Here is a 16570-nt window from a genome sequence, read left to right as displayed (position 1 = left end):
CTGACATAGATGCGGGTGAAATGTCAGGAGAGAATGCTTCTGGAACATGGCCAGACAGCCCACAAAACTCACAGCAACCTTATGGGAGACAATTTTGCTATTTTTTTTTCTTAGCAAGAAAAAATATTATAATAAGAAAATATTATCCAAGAAGATGTAATGGAAGTCTTTTTTTGTGTCAGTATATTTTTGTAGATTGTAGACTTTTACCTTTCTCTCTTTTCCCTACTTTTCTATACCTTGGTTGTTCTCACTCTTTCGGTGTAATATAAAAAAATTAATAAAATTCTTTAAAAAAAACTCACAGCAACCCAGTTAAGTTTAATTTTCTTCCCTATAGCTCTTTTTAAAATATCACGATCTTTCTTCTACATTTATGACAAAAGTGTGAACATTAAATCAACTGCTTTCCACAGTAATCAATGTGCATAGGACTGAAATCTTTTTAATAACAGTAATGGCTGAAACAACAATTTCTGTAATTTTCTACATTTCTATCTCGTCACTTTGACAGGACCTGGATGCCACATTTCGGCTTGTTCCTTTCTCCACATGTCACATCTGGCCAACGTAAAAAGGAGGAAGGAAAAAAAACCCAGCCACACATGTTTTGATTGAAGCCTTTTTTCTTCAAAAATGCCAACATTAAAGGAAGGTTTTTGCTTTGTAAAACTGAAACTGTAAAATGGCTCTGTAATCCAATCTGGGGGATTAAAGGAACCACATGAAAAAGGCTAAATAGATGGACATTTACTTCCGTCACAGAACTTGGAGGGGAACATGTGCCTCCCAGCCCACTGGCGAGAAAGAGGATGATTCGTAAACATCCCCATCTCTTGGTTTTGTATGGAACTAAGTGAAAATATTTAGAATCTAATCCGTATATCTGCCTATTTAGTTATATATCTATCTGTATGTCTGTCTACTTATGACTGGGTAAGGATGCAAACTCTGGTCCAGAGTCAGACCACACATCCAAACAGTATAGTTGCTGGATCCCTACCTAGCCATATATAATTATGCCCTAAGTTTGCAAGACCCAAGCATGGTTACTAATAAGAGTCTCTAGGTGATCTCTCATTCATAGGGTTGTCATAAGTCAAAGTCACCTCAATGGCAAATAACATGAATGGTTTTGCCACTCTCCCTTTCGTAAATGCCAGTGTCTTCTGTTGTCCCCTGCTGTCTCCAAGCAATTACTTTCTGTAACATTAGGATATTAAAGGAAATCTGGGCAGATTTTAAGACACTTATTAAAATATGATTAGCTATGTGCAAACTGTAAGGAAGCAAAATTATTTTTCTCTCTTTAAAAAAAGAAAGGAAAATGCACAGTCCAGTAGTATTAAAGCCAAGTAGCTTTCAGAGCTAATACCAATCAAGGGCATTTTCAAATATGGAAATGCTCTTCCTTTATGCTTTATAGTCCCCACAGTGAACATTAAAACATATTATGAAGCTCTCAGTGATGCAGCAATAATCTAACCCTGCTTTCAGAACTACAGCAATCGTCTTCCTTTTCTGCAAGAGCTGATCATGACCCATTTTGGGCCTGACTCACAGCCCTTTCAAAGTCCATGGGGATATTTAAGTCTCATTTTCTTCACCTTTGCAATGGGAGACTATATCAACTTTCACCATATCTACAGGAAAGGGAGCATTCCTTCCACAAAACCAACACAACAGCAATTTCTTCCAGAAGTAGAACATAAAGCAGATAACACTGCCCTCTCGTGTCCAGTGTGAGAATTCCATGCATATGCATAATGCCATCATGGCACAAGAGAAGTGATGGAACCTAGGTAAAGGTAAAGGTTTCCCCTGACGTTAAGTCCAGTCGTGTCTGACTCTGGGGGTTAGTGCTCATCTCCATTTCTAAGCCAAACAGCCGGCGTTGTCCATAAACATCTCCAAGGTTATGTGGCTGGCATGACTACATGGAATGCCGTTACCTTCCCGCTGGAGCGGTACCTATTGATCTACTCACATTTGCATGTTTTCGAACTGCTAGGTTGGCAGAAGCTGGAGCTAACAGCGGGTGCTCACTCTGTTCCCAGGATTCGAACCTGTGACCTTTCAGTCTGCAAGTTCAGTAGCTCAGCGCTTTAACACACTGCACCACCAGGGGCTCCTTTGATGGAACCTACCCTAAGTAAATATTCACAAGGAATACCTCACAAACAAGTTTCACTGAGTTCAAGGTAAGTAATTTATAGAATTTCGGTCTTCAGTAGAATGCAACAGAAGCCCAGAAATGTATGGTCATCTTGTGACATATAATATTGCATTTATTTTTGTGTTTGGGTCAAGAGATGACTTAATTTCTTAAAAATCCTCAACAAAGTATAGCGAGGAAGGCTAATTAAATATGTGGGTTATGCACCAGCCTTGTTGAAGTCCCTTTCAGGAAGGATTTCTAGCCACATCACGGGAATTCCCCTCCAGAGGTCAGACTTGCTCTTTGTATGGATGCAAGTCTCTTTGCAAGTCTTTTAAACTTGGCTTGGGGAGAGCCAAAAACTCTGCTTCTCAATGAGACTGAGGGTAACACTGCTTTACAAAGAACCAAACTTAATGGCATCTGGAATTTGATTCTCAGGCAAAATCTGAAATTATTGTATATACTCGAGTATAAGCCAACCCAAATATAAGCCGAGGCACCTAATTTTACCACAAAAAACTGGGAAAACATTTACTCCAGTATAAGCTGAGGGTGGTAAATTTCAGAAATAAAAATAGATACCAATAAAATTACATTAATTGAGGCATCGGTAGGTTAAATGTTTTTGAATATTTACACAAAACTGTAATTTAAGATAAGACTGTCCAACACTGATTAAATCATCACTCTCATCTTTTTCAATGTAAATGTGCTTATGTATCCTTTAAATAATAGAGAAAAATTAATAAATGTAATAATAATAATTACACTAAAGTAATAAATGTAATAACAGAGTAAAATAATACATGTAATAACAATAATAATATCGCAGTGAAATAATAAATGTAATAATACCAATAATAATAGAGAAAAATAATAAATGTTCCATATATACAGTAGAGTCTCACTTATCCAACATTCTGGATTATCCAACACATTTTTGTAGTCAATGTTTTCAATACATCGTGATATTTTGGTGCTAAATTTGTAAATACAGTAATTACTACATAGCATTACTGTGTATTGAACTACTTTTTCTGTCAAATTTGTTGTATAAAATGATGTTTTGGTGATTAATTTGTAAAATCATAACCTAATTTGATGTTTATTAGGCTTTTCCTTAATCTCTCCTTATTATCCAACATATTCGCTTATCCAATGTTCTGCCGGCCTGTTTATGTTGGATAAGTGAGACTCTACTGTACTTGAGCATAAGCTGACCCAAATACAAGCCAACCAGGATCCTCACCCGAGTATAAGGCGAGGGGGGCTTTTTCAGTCCTAAAAAAAGGCTGAAAAACTAGGCTTATACTCGAGTATATAAGTAGTTCTTTGCAATTGCTGTGCAAAGAGTGGTCTGAAGCAACAGGTTAGTAAACAGGAATATCTCACTTGGGAAGAATTATGGACGTGCTTCTTAGGCAAAAGGGTAGTGATGATCTATGTATGCGGCTGATGGGTATATTAATAATATCATAAACATTATTATTATTATTATTATTATTATTATTATTATTATTATTATTATTATTATTACTGTTCCCAAGGGAGATTTGCAGGATTTTTTGGAGGCAACACTGATGGAATCATTCAAGGAATTGAGTGTGATGTCTGTAGACAGTCCATGTTTCCCAGGCATACAACAGTGTTGGGAGGACAATAAAATTTATAAACAAGCACATTGTTATCCCTACAGATATCCCGATCCTCAAACACTCTCTGCTTCATTCAGAAAAATGCTGCACTCGCAGAGCTCAGGCGATGTTGTATTTGAGTGTCAATCTTGACTTTTGTGGAGAGGTGGCTGCCAAGGGAGAGGAAATTGTCAACATTTTTAACATTACACCATTGAGCTGTATTTCTGGCATTGCAGAGGGATTGGCTGGTGCCTGCTGGAAGAGCACTTTGGTTTTCTCGATGTTCAATGAGAGGCCAAGCTTCTCTAATGCTTCTGCAAAGATGTTTAGAGTGGCTTGTAGGTCTTCTGAATGTGCACAGACTATGTTATTATCAACATATTGGAGTTCTATAACAAATGTTGTTGGTTTTGGCTTTCAGTCTGCTGAGATTAAATAGCTTGCCATCTGTCTGATTGCTTCCGAAAAATCCTGTAAATCTCTTGGGAAGACAGGTGGACAAATGTCAGCGTGCTGGAAGAAGCGAAGACCACCAGCATTGAAGCGATACTCCTACGCCATCAACTCCACTGGACTGGCCACACTGTCCAAATGCCCAATCACCGTTTCCCAAAGCAGTTACTCTACTCCCAACTCAAGAATGGGAAATGGAATGCTGGTGGAGAGGAAAAGAGATTTAAAGATGGGCTTAAAGCTGACCTTAAAAACTGTGGCATAGACACTGAGAACTGGGAAGCCCTGGCCCTTGAATGCTCTAACTGGAGGTCAGCTGTGACCAGCAGTGCTGTGGAATTCTAAGAGACACAAATGGAGGGTGAAAAGGAGAAACGTGCCAAGAGGAAGGCATATCAAGCCAACACTGACTGGGACCATCTTCTACTTGGAAACTGATGCCCTCATTGTGGAAGAACATGCGGGTCAAGTGTTATGGTTGAGCCTTATGGCTCTGATTCTGGGAGACGTGGTCGTAAGACTCCTCGGGAGTCAGACACTCTCGAGGAGCAAGAAAGGAAGCGGCTGCGGGACTTATTTGCAGAACCATCTGACGAGGACTCCTTTGAGGGTTTTACTGAGAGAATGGAGGAAGAGATGGTTAGCTCAGAGGAGGATGACATGGAATGGACTCGTGTGAGGGAGGATTTGGGTGCCACCGGCAATGATAGTATGGAAGGCGATTGGGGACCTTCAGGATTAGACCCGTGGACAAGCTGGAGGGATGGAACGGGATCCACAGCTGGGGATGCTGTGGGGCGTAGTCAAAGGTGTTTCAGCTCTGATGAGGAGGATGATGATGAGGCACCTGGAATTAGGGTAACAGCTGATAGCGATGAGGAGTTGTAAACTGGCATAAAATGGGGTTTAGAATCTAGGGCTAATTGCGTTGGGCAAGGTAATCTGGACGAACGCTTGGGCTCTTGCTGGGAATTTCCTGAAGACGGGTGTGTTTCGTTTGCTGAATACGTAAGTTACCAAGGACACTGGGCATAGGCGGCGGGAGGAACTGTGTGGGCTTTTGTTGTGCAACCTGTGTTTAATCTTAATAGCTTGGACCTCCGTCGTCTTCTTGACGGACGCCAATTGTTTACTCTGGACTGACTGACTGACTGACTGACTGACTTCGACCTCGGACTATCCTTCCTGTGGCTATCGTTGGAACTGGTGAACTACAAACATCTGTACCTGGCTGTCGACCTTCGGACCGGATTGGGACCTCGCTGACCGCTGCTGCCCCTGATTGATGTGTTTGAACCCGGAGATTGTTTGCTGCGTGGAGGAGTAACTTCTTAGTTACTAAATCACAGCTTTTGGTAGCAGAGAAGTATCTGCTGCCAGTTATTTGTGTTTCTTTGAAACTTTGTTCACCAGCTTTTGTTTGTTTAAAGTCCCAGGCTGAAGTAAGCATTTTTGGTTTAACCCGGATTAAACTCCGGTTTAATCCGGTTTATCTTTTGAACGTTTTTTAGTATCTTTTCACTTCAAAGGCCAATGGTTGCCTAGCCCTTGTCTTTTACGGGCGTTTTTGGTTCTGTAACTCCAATAAACTTTGTTGAATCTTATCTGGTGGCGTTCTGTCCTTGACATCAAGAATAGGGCTCTACTACAGTCACCTACAAATCCACCGCCAAGACACTACACTTACATCATAGTCGGACAATGACGGATTGCCTAAGTAAGTTGTTGTTGTTGTTGCTGCTGTTGTTGTTATCATAATCATCATCATCATCATCATCTCCACTGGCCAAGTATAACCTTACTCTCATGCAATCTCTCGATATTATGAGTGTTCTAGGATGATAGGAAGTCTCTCTGCACATGCACAGATGCACTGCTATATAAAAATAAGATGATCTTGTTGCAGATTCTGAAACTTAAAGAGTCTGTATGAAGGACAGTCTCTCACGGGAAAAACAATGCCATATTCAGGCCAGATCCTTTCAAAATTCTCCAGTAATCACCAGTCTAAATACCAGTTAGAGAGCTTCTACAACATAATCACTCCCGCACTTCACCTTCGCACCCCTTGTAGAGAAAGCTAAAACACATTTATGCCTAATGCTACCGACAGCCCCCGAGTGCAAATGACGTTCTGGCTTTAATGAGAAAACAGCTGCACTGTAGCGGCTCCACTGTCGCTTCCCGCTGTGGTAATTGCCAGTTCCTCAATGTTATTTAGACCGGGATCTTTTAGCTGCTTACATCTTGCTGTGCTGAGGGAGCTAATGGCTGAGGGAGACAGTATATTTGCAGCAGGCCCAGCAAGAGCGAGTGCGTGCCCCTCGCTGACATGGACTCCTGCAGGATATTGCTGCCCTGCCCTATCTGCTTTGTTCACTTGGGTTAAAAGGCCCAGAGCTGCCCTTATCATTAGGCAGAGTTAAGCAGCCACCTGAGGCAGCTGATTTGTAACATTATGCAAAGGCAACGAATTGTTACTTGTTTATGTTATCATGACCCTATTTTGCCACAAGGAAGAGATACATGCTGACCTTTTGTCGTCATTTACTTAAACAATCTGGCTAGCTTTCGGGACTATATACCTCAACTAATACATTATTTGGAATAAATAGAAATCAAATACTGTATCTATTTTGTTTCTTGAAATAAAACATCTACATTTGTAACTTTTTTTTGACAAAGTTGGACAAGATGTACTATTAGGGTTTACAATGGAGATCCATGTAACCACAGGAGAAAGATAGCTTGCTAGCCGGACCCCCATTTCACCATTGGAAGCCTTGCTCAGGTCACTTTTGGTTCTCGGTCTCAGGCAATTAATATTTTGCACTGGCCCTGGATGAAGCACTTTGCGGCAGTCAACTATCAGATGGACTTCTTCACAAAGGAGTACTGTATATACTCGAGTATAAGCCTAGTTTTTCAGCCCTTTTTTTAAGACTGAAAAAGCCCCCCTCAGCTTATACTCGGGTGAGGGTCCTGGTTGGCTTATATTTGGGTCAGCTTATACTTGAGAATACAGTAGAGTCTCACTTATCCAACACAAACGGTCCGGCAGAATGTTGGATAAGCGAATATGTTGGATAATAAGGAGGGATTAAGGAAAAACCCCATTAAACATCAAAATAGGTTATGATTTTACAAATTAAGCACCAAAACATCATGTTACACAACACATTTGACAGAAAAAGTAGTTCAGTACGCAGTAATGGTATGTAGTAATTACTGTATTTACGAATTTATCACAACATTGACTACAAAAACATTGACTACTAAAAGGCAGATTGCGTTGGATAATCCAGAATGTTGGATAAGCAAATGTTGGATAAGTGAGACTCTACTGTATATGGTACATTTATTATTTTTCTCTATTATTATTGGTATTATTACATTTATTATTTTTCTCTATTATTGTTGCTACTATTACATTTATTTTACTCTGTTTTTATTATTATTAATACATTTATTATTTTACTCTGATATTATTATTATTATTATTATTATTATTATTATTATTATTGCATTTATTATTTTCCTGTATTTATTATTACATGTATTATTTTCCTGTATTTATTATTAGTAGTATTACATGTATTTTTACTCTATTATTATTAAAAGGATACATAAGCACATTTACATTGAAGAAGATGCGAATAATGATTTGATCAGAGTTGGACAGTCTTATCTTAAATTTGAGCTTTATGTAAATATTCAAAAACATTTAACCTACTGATGCCTCAATTAATGTAACTGTATTGGTATCTATTTTTATTTCTGAAATTTACCACTCTCGGCTTGTACTGGAGTAAATGTTTTCCCAGTTTTTTTGTGGTAAAATTAGGTGCCTCGGCTTATTCGGGTCGGCTTATACTTGAGTATATACAGTAATTTTGCCAGGTTTCTTTTACAGAACTTGAAGATATCACAATGGGCCCTATCTACACTGACAATTTAATGGAGTTCAAAGCTAGTTTCAAACTGCAGTGGTCAGACAACAAACTTTAACAAAAGCATGCAAAAGAAATGTACACCAGTCCTCTGTAGTTTGCATAACGCTATGTAACAAATTTTGAAAAAAATTCTGATCCTGGCTTGAAAGTGTTATTTCCTGTTTAATTGTCTGGTGCTTACTTTGAAAGTAGTTGTTATACTCCAGAAACTTCATTTTTGTGGCTCTCACAAACTATGTTGAATTGGTTGAGACTCGAGGTATTCACTGAAAAACTATTGCAAAATGTGCTGCAGGATGTCTGCAAATGCAATCAATGTTTTTTGCATTTTAATAAACTTTTTCCATGTTTTTTAGGATAGAACCATTTAGGAAATGACTTTTATAATCCAGGAACAAAAATCGTGTTACATAGTGTCACTATCCAGTATCCAGGTCTCAAACTGGTTTCAGGATTTCTTATAGAATATGTGTTGTCGAAGGCTTTCATGGCTGGGATCACATGGTTGTTGTATGTCTTTCGGGCTGTGTGGCCATGTTCCAGAAGTATTCTCTCCTGACGTTTCGCCCACATCTGTGGCAGGCATCCTCAGAGGCTGTGTGGCATGAATACAGCCTCTGAGGATGCCTGCCATAGATGTGGGCGAAACGTCAGGAAAAAATACTTCTGGAACATAGCCACACAGCCCGAAAGACATACAACAACTCTCTTATAGAATAATCTGGATAGTGAAAGCATTTGCTTCAATGCTGGTTTGAAAGTGCATTAAATGGTTATTGTAGATGGGGCCTTGGAAAAATGGAAAGCTTTTCCTTCCATATACATCCAGTATTGTGAAGTAAGAGCCTTTCCTAAAAGCAGAAATGCGGACACCATTGTGAATAAGGAGAAAGTTTTAATTTTACAGAGGAACACAAGGCTAAGTGAAATGAAACCAATACTTTAATTTGGTATTTAGGTCAAACACAAACTTGTTAATGGCTACTTTCTAGCTGTCAGCCCTGCATGTCATGCATTTCAACATGACACAGGAGTAAAACCAAGACTGGCTGGAAAGTCAAAGGTGTCATGCCGGGGAGCTACCTGTGGCTAACCTTAGCACAAAACTACATTTAAATGCCCATTTGCGCTCCTTTGTCACCTTTAGGAGAGCCAGCAACTATTCCTGCAAATACATTCAGCCTGGAGAAACAAATCATCATTGTAGAGGGTATTATACAGTTACTTAAGTGACCACAAGTCTCACTTTGGTTTCCAAACTCTCTTACCGTGGTGTGAAGCACAGATTTGTGTGGCTACCAGTGGTGATGGTTAGAGATAAATGTTTCATCTTACTTACTGAATTGAAAATTGTAGTCCAAGGTATGTTGAAGAAGCCAGAAAAAGACAATCAGTATAGCCATGGAACAATTGTTTAAAGGGTTTAAACCAGGGGTCCCCAAACTTTTTAAACAGGGGGCCAGTTCACAATCCCTCAGACCGTTGGAGGGCCAGACTATAGTTGGCCATCGAGCAGCAATAATAATAATAATAATAAAGATGGTTGGAAGAGACACCTTGGGCCATTGAGTCCAACCCCCTTCTACCTTTGTGCACCAAAATCACAAGCAAAGCACCCCTGACAAATGGCCTCCCAGCCTCAATGTTAATAATAATAATAATAATAATAATAATAATAATAATAATAATAATAATAATGATAATAATAATAAAAGAGGGTTGGAAGAGAAGAAGAGACCCCTTGGGTCATTTAACCCAACCCCCTTCTGCCTTTGTGTTGTGGGGGCCGGATAAATGGCTTCAATGGGCCACATGTGGCCTGCGGGCCGTAGTTTGGGGACCTCTAGTTTAAACCATTGCAACCAGTGTACAGGTGGTCCCTGAACTTCTAACTTACAAATAGTTAAGAATGGGGCTGAGAAATTAGAGAAATCTATCCCTCGAAAGGGAAATTCACTTCTAGAAGAGCTATTATTATGAGAGAAAGGGGTTTCCACTGAAGCTTTCTCACCAATCCTTGTTTCCACAGCCAAAATTTTAAAAACTCAATTATCACAGGGACAGAAAGTGCAGTGAAATCTTCTGAACAGGGGCCCAGACAGCAAAGGAAACCCCCAGGGTTTTATTTATGCTATTCATAACTTATATCTATATCTATATATAACTCCAGCCAATATATATGGGTGGAATTACACTTTAAACAGGTCCCTGTTATGACTTACAAATAAATTTAGGAACAAACCTACAAAATCTATCATGTTCATAACTTGGGGACTGCCTGTACTGTGTTCATGAATAGTCCATGTCTGAAGTCACAATAGCCTCCATATTAACTACTATTTTATTTTGTTACTGTTTTTACAGATTGGAAGTATCCGACTCGCATACAAATTGTTTGCAAAATACTAACCTGTCTGAAAGTGTTCTCTGTCATCTCCGAGGCTGCTTGAAGCACATATTCTAGACAAAAAAAGAAAAGAGAGAATCTTCAACAATCTGATTCTATGTGGATAAGACAGATGGAAAATATAACTTCGGGTCCTTAAAAAGGCATCCTTTTTAAAGTCTTTTCAAAGCTTTGGGACTTGAAGGAAAAGCAGAAATCAAATCGGTATCCCAAAGTAATGATCCGGATTACATTTGAGTTAATTTGCCATGTGAATGGAAAAAAGTATTGGCAGTAAATAACATACAAAACATGGTAATAAACTAATAAACTAATATGAAACCAATATATGCAGCCTGAGATAGCAGCCTCATTCCGCCAAATAGTAGAATTTAAGAAATATTCAAGTTAGGGAGAAAGGATTCTAGATGTGTTGGAAGTGCACATCTAGAACCTTTTCTTTGCCTCGGTTCCCACATATTTGGGAAAGAGAAACTATTTCGGTTTGTCCGTAGCTCAATCTGTTTTAGAATTCAGAATTAGTAGGATGGATTCAAAGCCACTTCTATGACAAACCTTGTACAGAATTTCTACTTGCGGTCTAAAAACCCGAATGCACTTTACCGCTGTTGCTCTCAAACGCGACTTTCAAATAATACGACTAGTATGATGGATGAGTTGGGATTTAGATTATCCTCCACCCTGTTATTTCAATAATAATGTACTGATAACATGGAAAGGCCGTTATCTGGGAACATTAAAAAGATTAATTAAAAAAAGAGTAATAAGAAAAGGCTTTTAATTGATTGTTTTACAGTGTTATCATTATAAAGCACAGAACCAGAGGATTTATGACCTCCAGAAGGCAGCCCTGCATCAGAAGGTGCCTCAGACTGGATTTCTACTGTTATATAATACAATTTGAGTCTGCATTATATGGTTAGTGTAGACCAGGCATGGGCAGGGCCTCCTCTATTAGCAGTGTCTAAGTTGGTCTATAGTGGGAGATGAGATTCATCAAATAGCCCAGACCTGAGCCATTTAGGGCTTTAAAGGTAATGACCAACACTTTGTATTTAGTCTGTAAACAGACCGGCAGCCAGTGGAACTGCTGCAACATGGGACTGGTTCTCTCCCTGTACAACGCTCCAGTTACTAACCTGGCTGTTGATCTCCGGACCAGCTGCAGCTTCTGAACTATCTTCAAAGGCAGCCCCATGTAGAGCATTGCAGTAGTCCAAACGGAATGTGACTTAAGGTGTGGACTACCATGGCCAGATCTGGTGTGTCAAGTTTTAATTGTGCAAAGGCGCTCCTGACCACTGCTGACACTTGGGGTTTCAGGGTCAGCGAAGAGTCCAGGATCACCCCCAGACTGCACACTTGTGTCTTCAGTGGGAATGTGACCCCATCCAACACACCCTGACCCGCCTTCTGACTTCGATGTTGTAATTACTGTATTTACTAATTTAGCATCAAAATATCATGATATATTGAAAACATTGACTACAAAAATGCCTTGGATAATCCAGAACCTTGGATAAGCAAGTCTTGGATAAGTGAGACTCTACTGTATTTCTTTCTTCCCCCTCCCTTCTTTTCCCCTTCCTTTCTTCCTCTTCCTTTCTTTCTTTCCATCTCTCCCCTTTCCTTTCTCTTCCTAATTCTTTCTTTTTCCCCTTCCTTCCTTCTTCAATTCCTTTCATTCCTCTTTCCTTCTTTTTCTTTCTTCCCCCTCTCTCTTCCCTTCTTCCACCCTATTGTTACAAAAATATGATGTGCAGGTTTGATAAATGTGGATTTGATATGTGTGGGTATAAATGGAAGGAAGGAAGGAATGAGAGCTAAATTTTAAAGACACCACTCTGAAATAGTTGACCTGCCTAGCTAACTGTGATTAAGAACTGTGACAATGATAAGAGAAATGTTTACATCAAATTAAGGAAATGTATTCCCCATAGTAACCTATGGATGCGAGAGCTGGACCATAAGGAAGGCTGAGCGAAGGAAGATAGATGCTTTTGAACTTTGGTCCTGGAGGAAAATCCCGAGAGTGCCTTGGACCGCAAGAAGATCCAACTAGTCCATCCTCCCAACTGGTCACTGGAGGGAAGGATACTAGAGGCAAAGATGACTGTATATACTCGAGTATAAGCCTAGTTTTTAAGCCCCTTTTTTAAGACTGAAAAAGCCCCCCTTGGCTTATACTCGGGTGAGGGTCCTGGTTGGCTTATATTTCGGTCAGCTTATACTCGAAAATATATGGTACATTTATTATTTTTCTCAATTATTATTGGTATTATTACATTTATTATTTTTCTCTAATATTGCTGCTACTATTACATTTATTTTACTCTATTTTTATTATTATTGCATTTATTATTTTACTCTATTTATTATTACATGTATTATTTTCCTGTAATAATAATAATAATAATAATAATAATAATAATAATTACATGTATTGTTTTACTCTATTATTATTAAAAAGATACATAAGCACATTTACATTGAAGAAGATGAGAAGAATGATTTGATCAGAGTTGGACAGTCTTATCTTAAATTTGAGCTTTATGTAAATATTCAAAAGCATTTAACCTACTGATGCCTCAATTAATGTAATTTTATTGGTATCTACTTTTATTTCTGAAATTTACCACCCTTGGCTTATACTGGAGTCAATGTTTTCCCAGTTTTTTTGTGGTAAAATTAGGTGCCTTGGCTTATATTCCGGCCGTCTTATACCTGAGTATATATGGTACTTTGGCCACATCATGAGAAGACAGGAAAGCTTGGAAAAGATCACGATGCTGGGGAAAATGGAAGGAGAAAGGAAGAGAGGCCGACCAAGGGCGAGATGGATGGATGGATGGAGACTGGCTTGACCTTGAAGGAACTGGGGGTGGCGACGGCCGACAAAAAGCTCTGGCGTGGACTGGTCCATGAGGTTACAAGGAGTTGGAAGCGACTGAGTGACTGAACAACAACAAGGAAATGTTTACAACATTAAGAAGGAAGTCAACACAAGGCAAATACCAATCAAGATGAATCAACATCTGGTCAAGGAAACTGAGATGGAGCCAGGATGGAAGACGTCTTTCATTTACAACTTTGCTATATTAGTGACCTTATAACAATCCAGAACATGTGACAGACAGAGACGCTGTTCACCCCCTATGCTCTGCTCCACTGGAAAGGAGAGAGACAGTGTATGTGTCAGATCTGCTATGAGAAAGCAGGAGCAAAAATGTAACCGCTCCTTTGTTTGTTGTTAGCCAATGTAACCGTAGGTTGTTTGTGAATCCAATGTAGTGACATAGAATCTGGACTAAGATTTAGGATATGAGGATTTTGGACGAATGGATTCTAACATGGATATGTTTTAAATTTTGTACAGTAGAGTCTCACTTATCCAACATCCGCTTATCCAACATTCTGGATTATCCAACACAGTTTTCCTCCCACCCTGATCCACAGCTGTTTTTCTAGGCAGCAAGGATTGAACTTTTTATGGATTTAATTTCCGACAAAGTTGCTACTGTAAGTTCATTTTATGCAATTCTATCTTTATTTGTAGTCAATTTGTTAGTAGCCACTGTTTTTGCAATCAATGTTTTCAATATATTGCAATGTTTTTGGTGCTAAATTCATAAATACAGTAATTACTACATAACATTACCATGTTTTGGACTGCTTTTTCTGTCGATTTGTTGGTAAAACATGATGGTTTTGCTGCTTAATTTGTAAAATCATGACCTAATTTGACATTTAATAGGCTTTTCCTTAATCCCTCCTTATTATCCAACATTTTTGCTTATCCAACATTTGGCCGGCCCGTTTATGTTGGATAAGTGAGACTCTACTGTATAATGTGTTTTTATTCTGTAATGTTACGTTGTTTTTATATGAACTGTTGTTTAGTGTATTGTTTGCAGGCATTGAATTTTTGCCTATTTATTGTAAGCCGCCTTGAGTCCCCTTGGGTGAGAAAGGTGGGGTAAAAGTACTGTAAATAAATAAATAATCTGTATGTCTAATGTCATCCTTTGTGTAAAGGTTCTGCTGTACCCTATCTCACTGAAAATGACAATAAAATGAACTTTAAAGTTATTGAAAAGTTATTCATAACACTATTTTTTCTTACCATCTCCCCTCCATTCTTTCTCTTCTTTTTCTGTGTTATCAAAGGCTTTCATGGCCGGGATCACAGGGTTGTTGTATGTTTTCCAGGCTGTATGGCCATGTTCCAGAAGTATTCTCTCCTGACATTTCGCCCACATCTATGGCAGGCATCCTCAATTGGCCACTTTGATTAGCACTGAATAGCTTTGCAGCTTCAAAGCCTGGCTGCCTCAAAGCCCGGGGGAATCCTTTGTTAGGAGCAGTTAGCTGGCCCTGATTGTTTCCTGTCTGGAATTCCCCTCTTTTTTTAGTGTTGTTCTTTATCTACTGTCCTGATTTTACAGTTTTTTTAAAAAATACTGGTGGCCAGATTTTGTTCATTTGCTACCAGTATTATTTCCAGAGTTCGTTCTCCCATCCCAGACATTATTCCACAGATATATAAAATGCACTTGCCTAGTTTCCAACAGACATCACAACCTCTGAGAATGCCTGCCATAGATGTGGGTGAAACGTCAGGAGAGAATGCTTCTGGAACATGGCCGTACAGCCCGGAAAACATACAACAACCTTCTTCTTTTTCTCTTCCTTCTTTCCCCTTCCCTTCTTTTTCTTTCTTACCCTTTCCTTTCTCTTCCTTCCATCCTATCTTTCTTCCTCTCTCTCTTCCAGTCTTTCCCTTCTTTTTCTCTTCTTCCCTCTTTCCTTTCTCTTCCTTCGATCCTCTCTATTTTCTCCCTTCCTTCCTCTTCCCTTATTTATTATTAGCGACATTTATATCCCGCCCTTCTCACCTCTTACAACTTATATATATACTGTACATACAATAAATCATATTATTAGTATAGCACAATATAAGCACTGTATAAGCAATATATATTATTACAGTAGAGTCTCGCTTATCCAATGTAAATGGGCCAGCAGAATGTTGGATAAGCAAATATGTTGGATAATAAGGAGAGATTAAGGAAAAACCTATTAAACATCAAATTAGGCTATGGTTTTACAAATTAAGCACCAAAACCTCATGTTATACAACAAATTTGATAGAAAAAGTACAGTAGTCTCACTTATCCAACACTCGCTTATCCAACGTTCTGGATTATCCAATGCATTTTTGTAGTCAATGTTTTCAATACATCATGATATTTTGGTGCTAAATTCGTAAATACAATAATTACTATGTAGCCTTACTGCATATTGAACTAATTTTTCTGTCAAATTTGTTGTATAACATGATGTTTTGGTGCTTAATTTGTAAAATCATAACCTAATTTGATGTTTAATAGGCTTCTCCTTAATCTCTCCTTATTATCCAACATATTCGCTTATCCAACATTCTGCCAGCCCGTTTATGTTGGCTAAGTGAGACTCTACTGTAGTTCAATATGCAGCAATTTTATGTTGTAATTACTGTATTTACGAATTCAGCACCAAAATATCACAATGTATTGAAAACATTGACTACAATAACATTGACTATTAAAAGGCAGACTGCGTTGGATAATCCAGAACGTTGGATAAGCGAATGTTGGATAAATGAGACTCTACTGTATACAATAAATCATATTATTAGTATAGCACAATGTAAGCACTATATAAGCAATATATATTATTAAATTGTTCAATACGACTATATTACAATATTATTAGTAATATTACATGTAATATAAATATACAATTATAATCGTGTATTATTATTATTACATTATTATTCACTTTCTTCTTCTTTCCATTCTCTTCCTTTCTTCCTGTTTCCTCCTCTCCCTTCTCTTCCTTCTTTTCTGTTCCTTCCTTCTCCCTTCCATTATTTCCCATCTTTTCCTCTTATTATTATTATCATAATATGTATTTATAT

The sequence above is a fragment of the Anolis carolinensis genome, unplaced genomic scaffold (assembly GCF_035594765.1).
Source record: "Anolis carolinensis isolate JA03-04 unplaced genomic scaffold, rAnoCar3.1.pri scaffold_15, whole genome shotgun sequence".
NCBI lineage: Eukaryota > Metazoa > Chordata > Lepidosauria > Squamata > Dactyloidae > Anolis > Anolis carolinensis.
Note: the sequence above shows the minus strand (reverse complement) of the source record.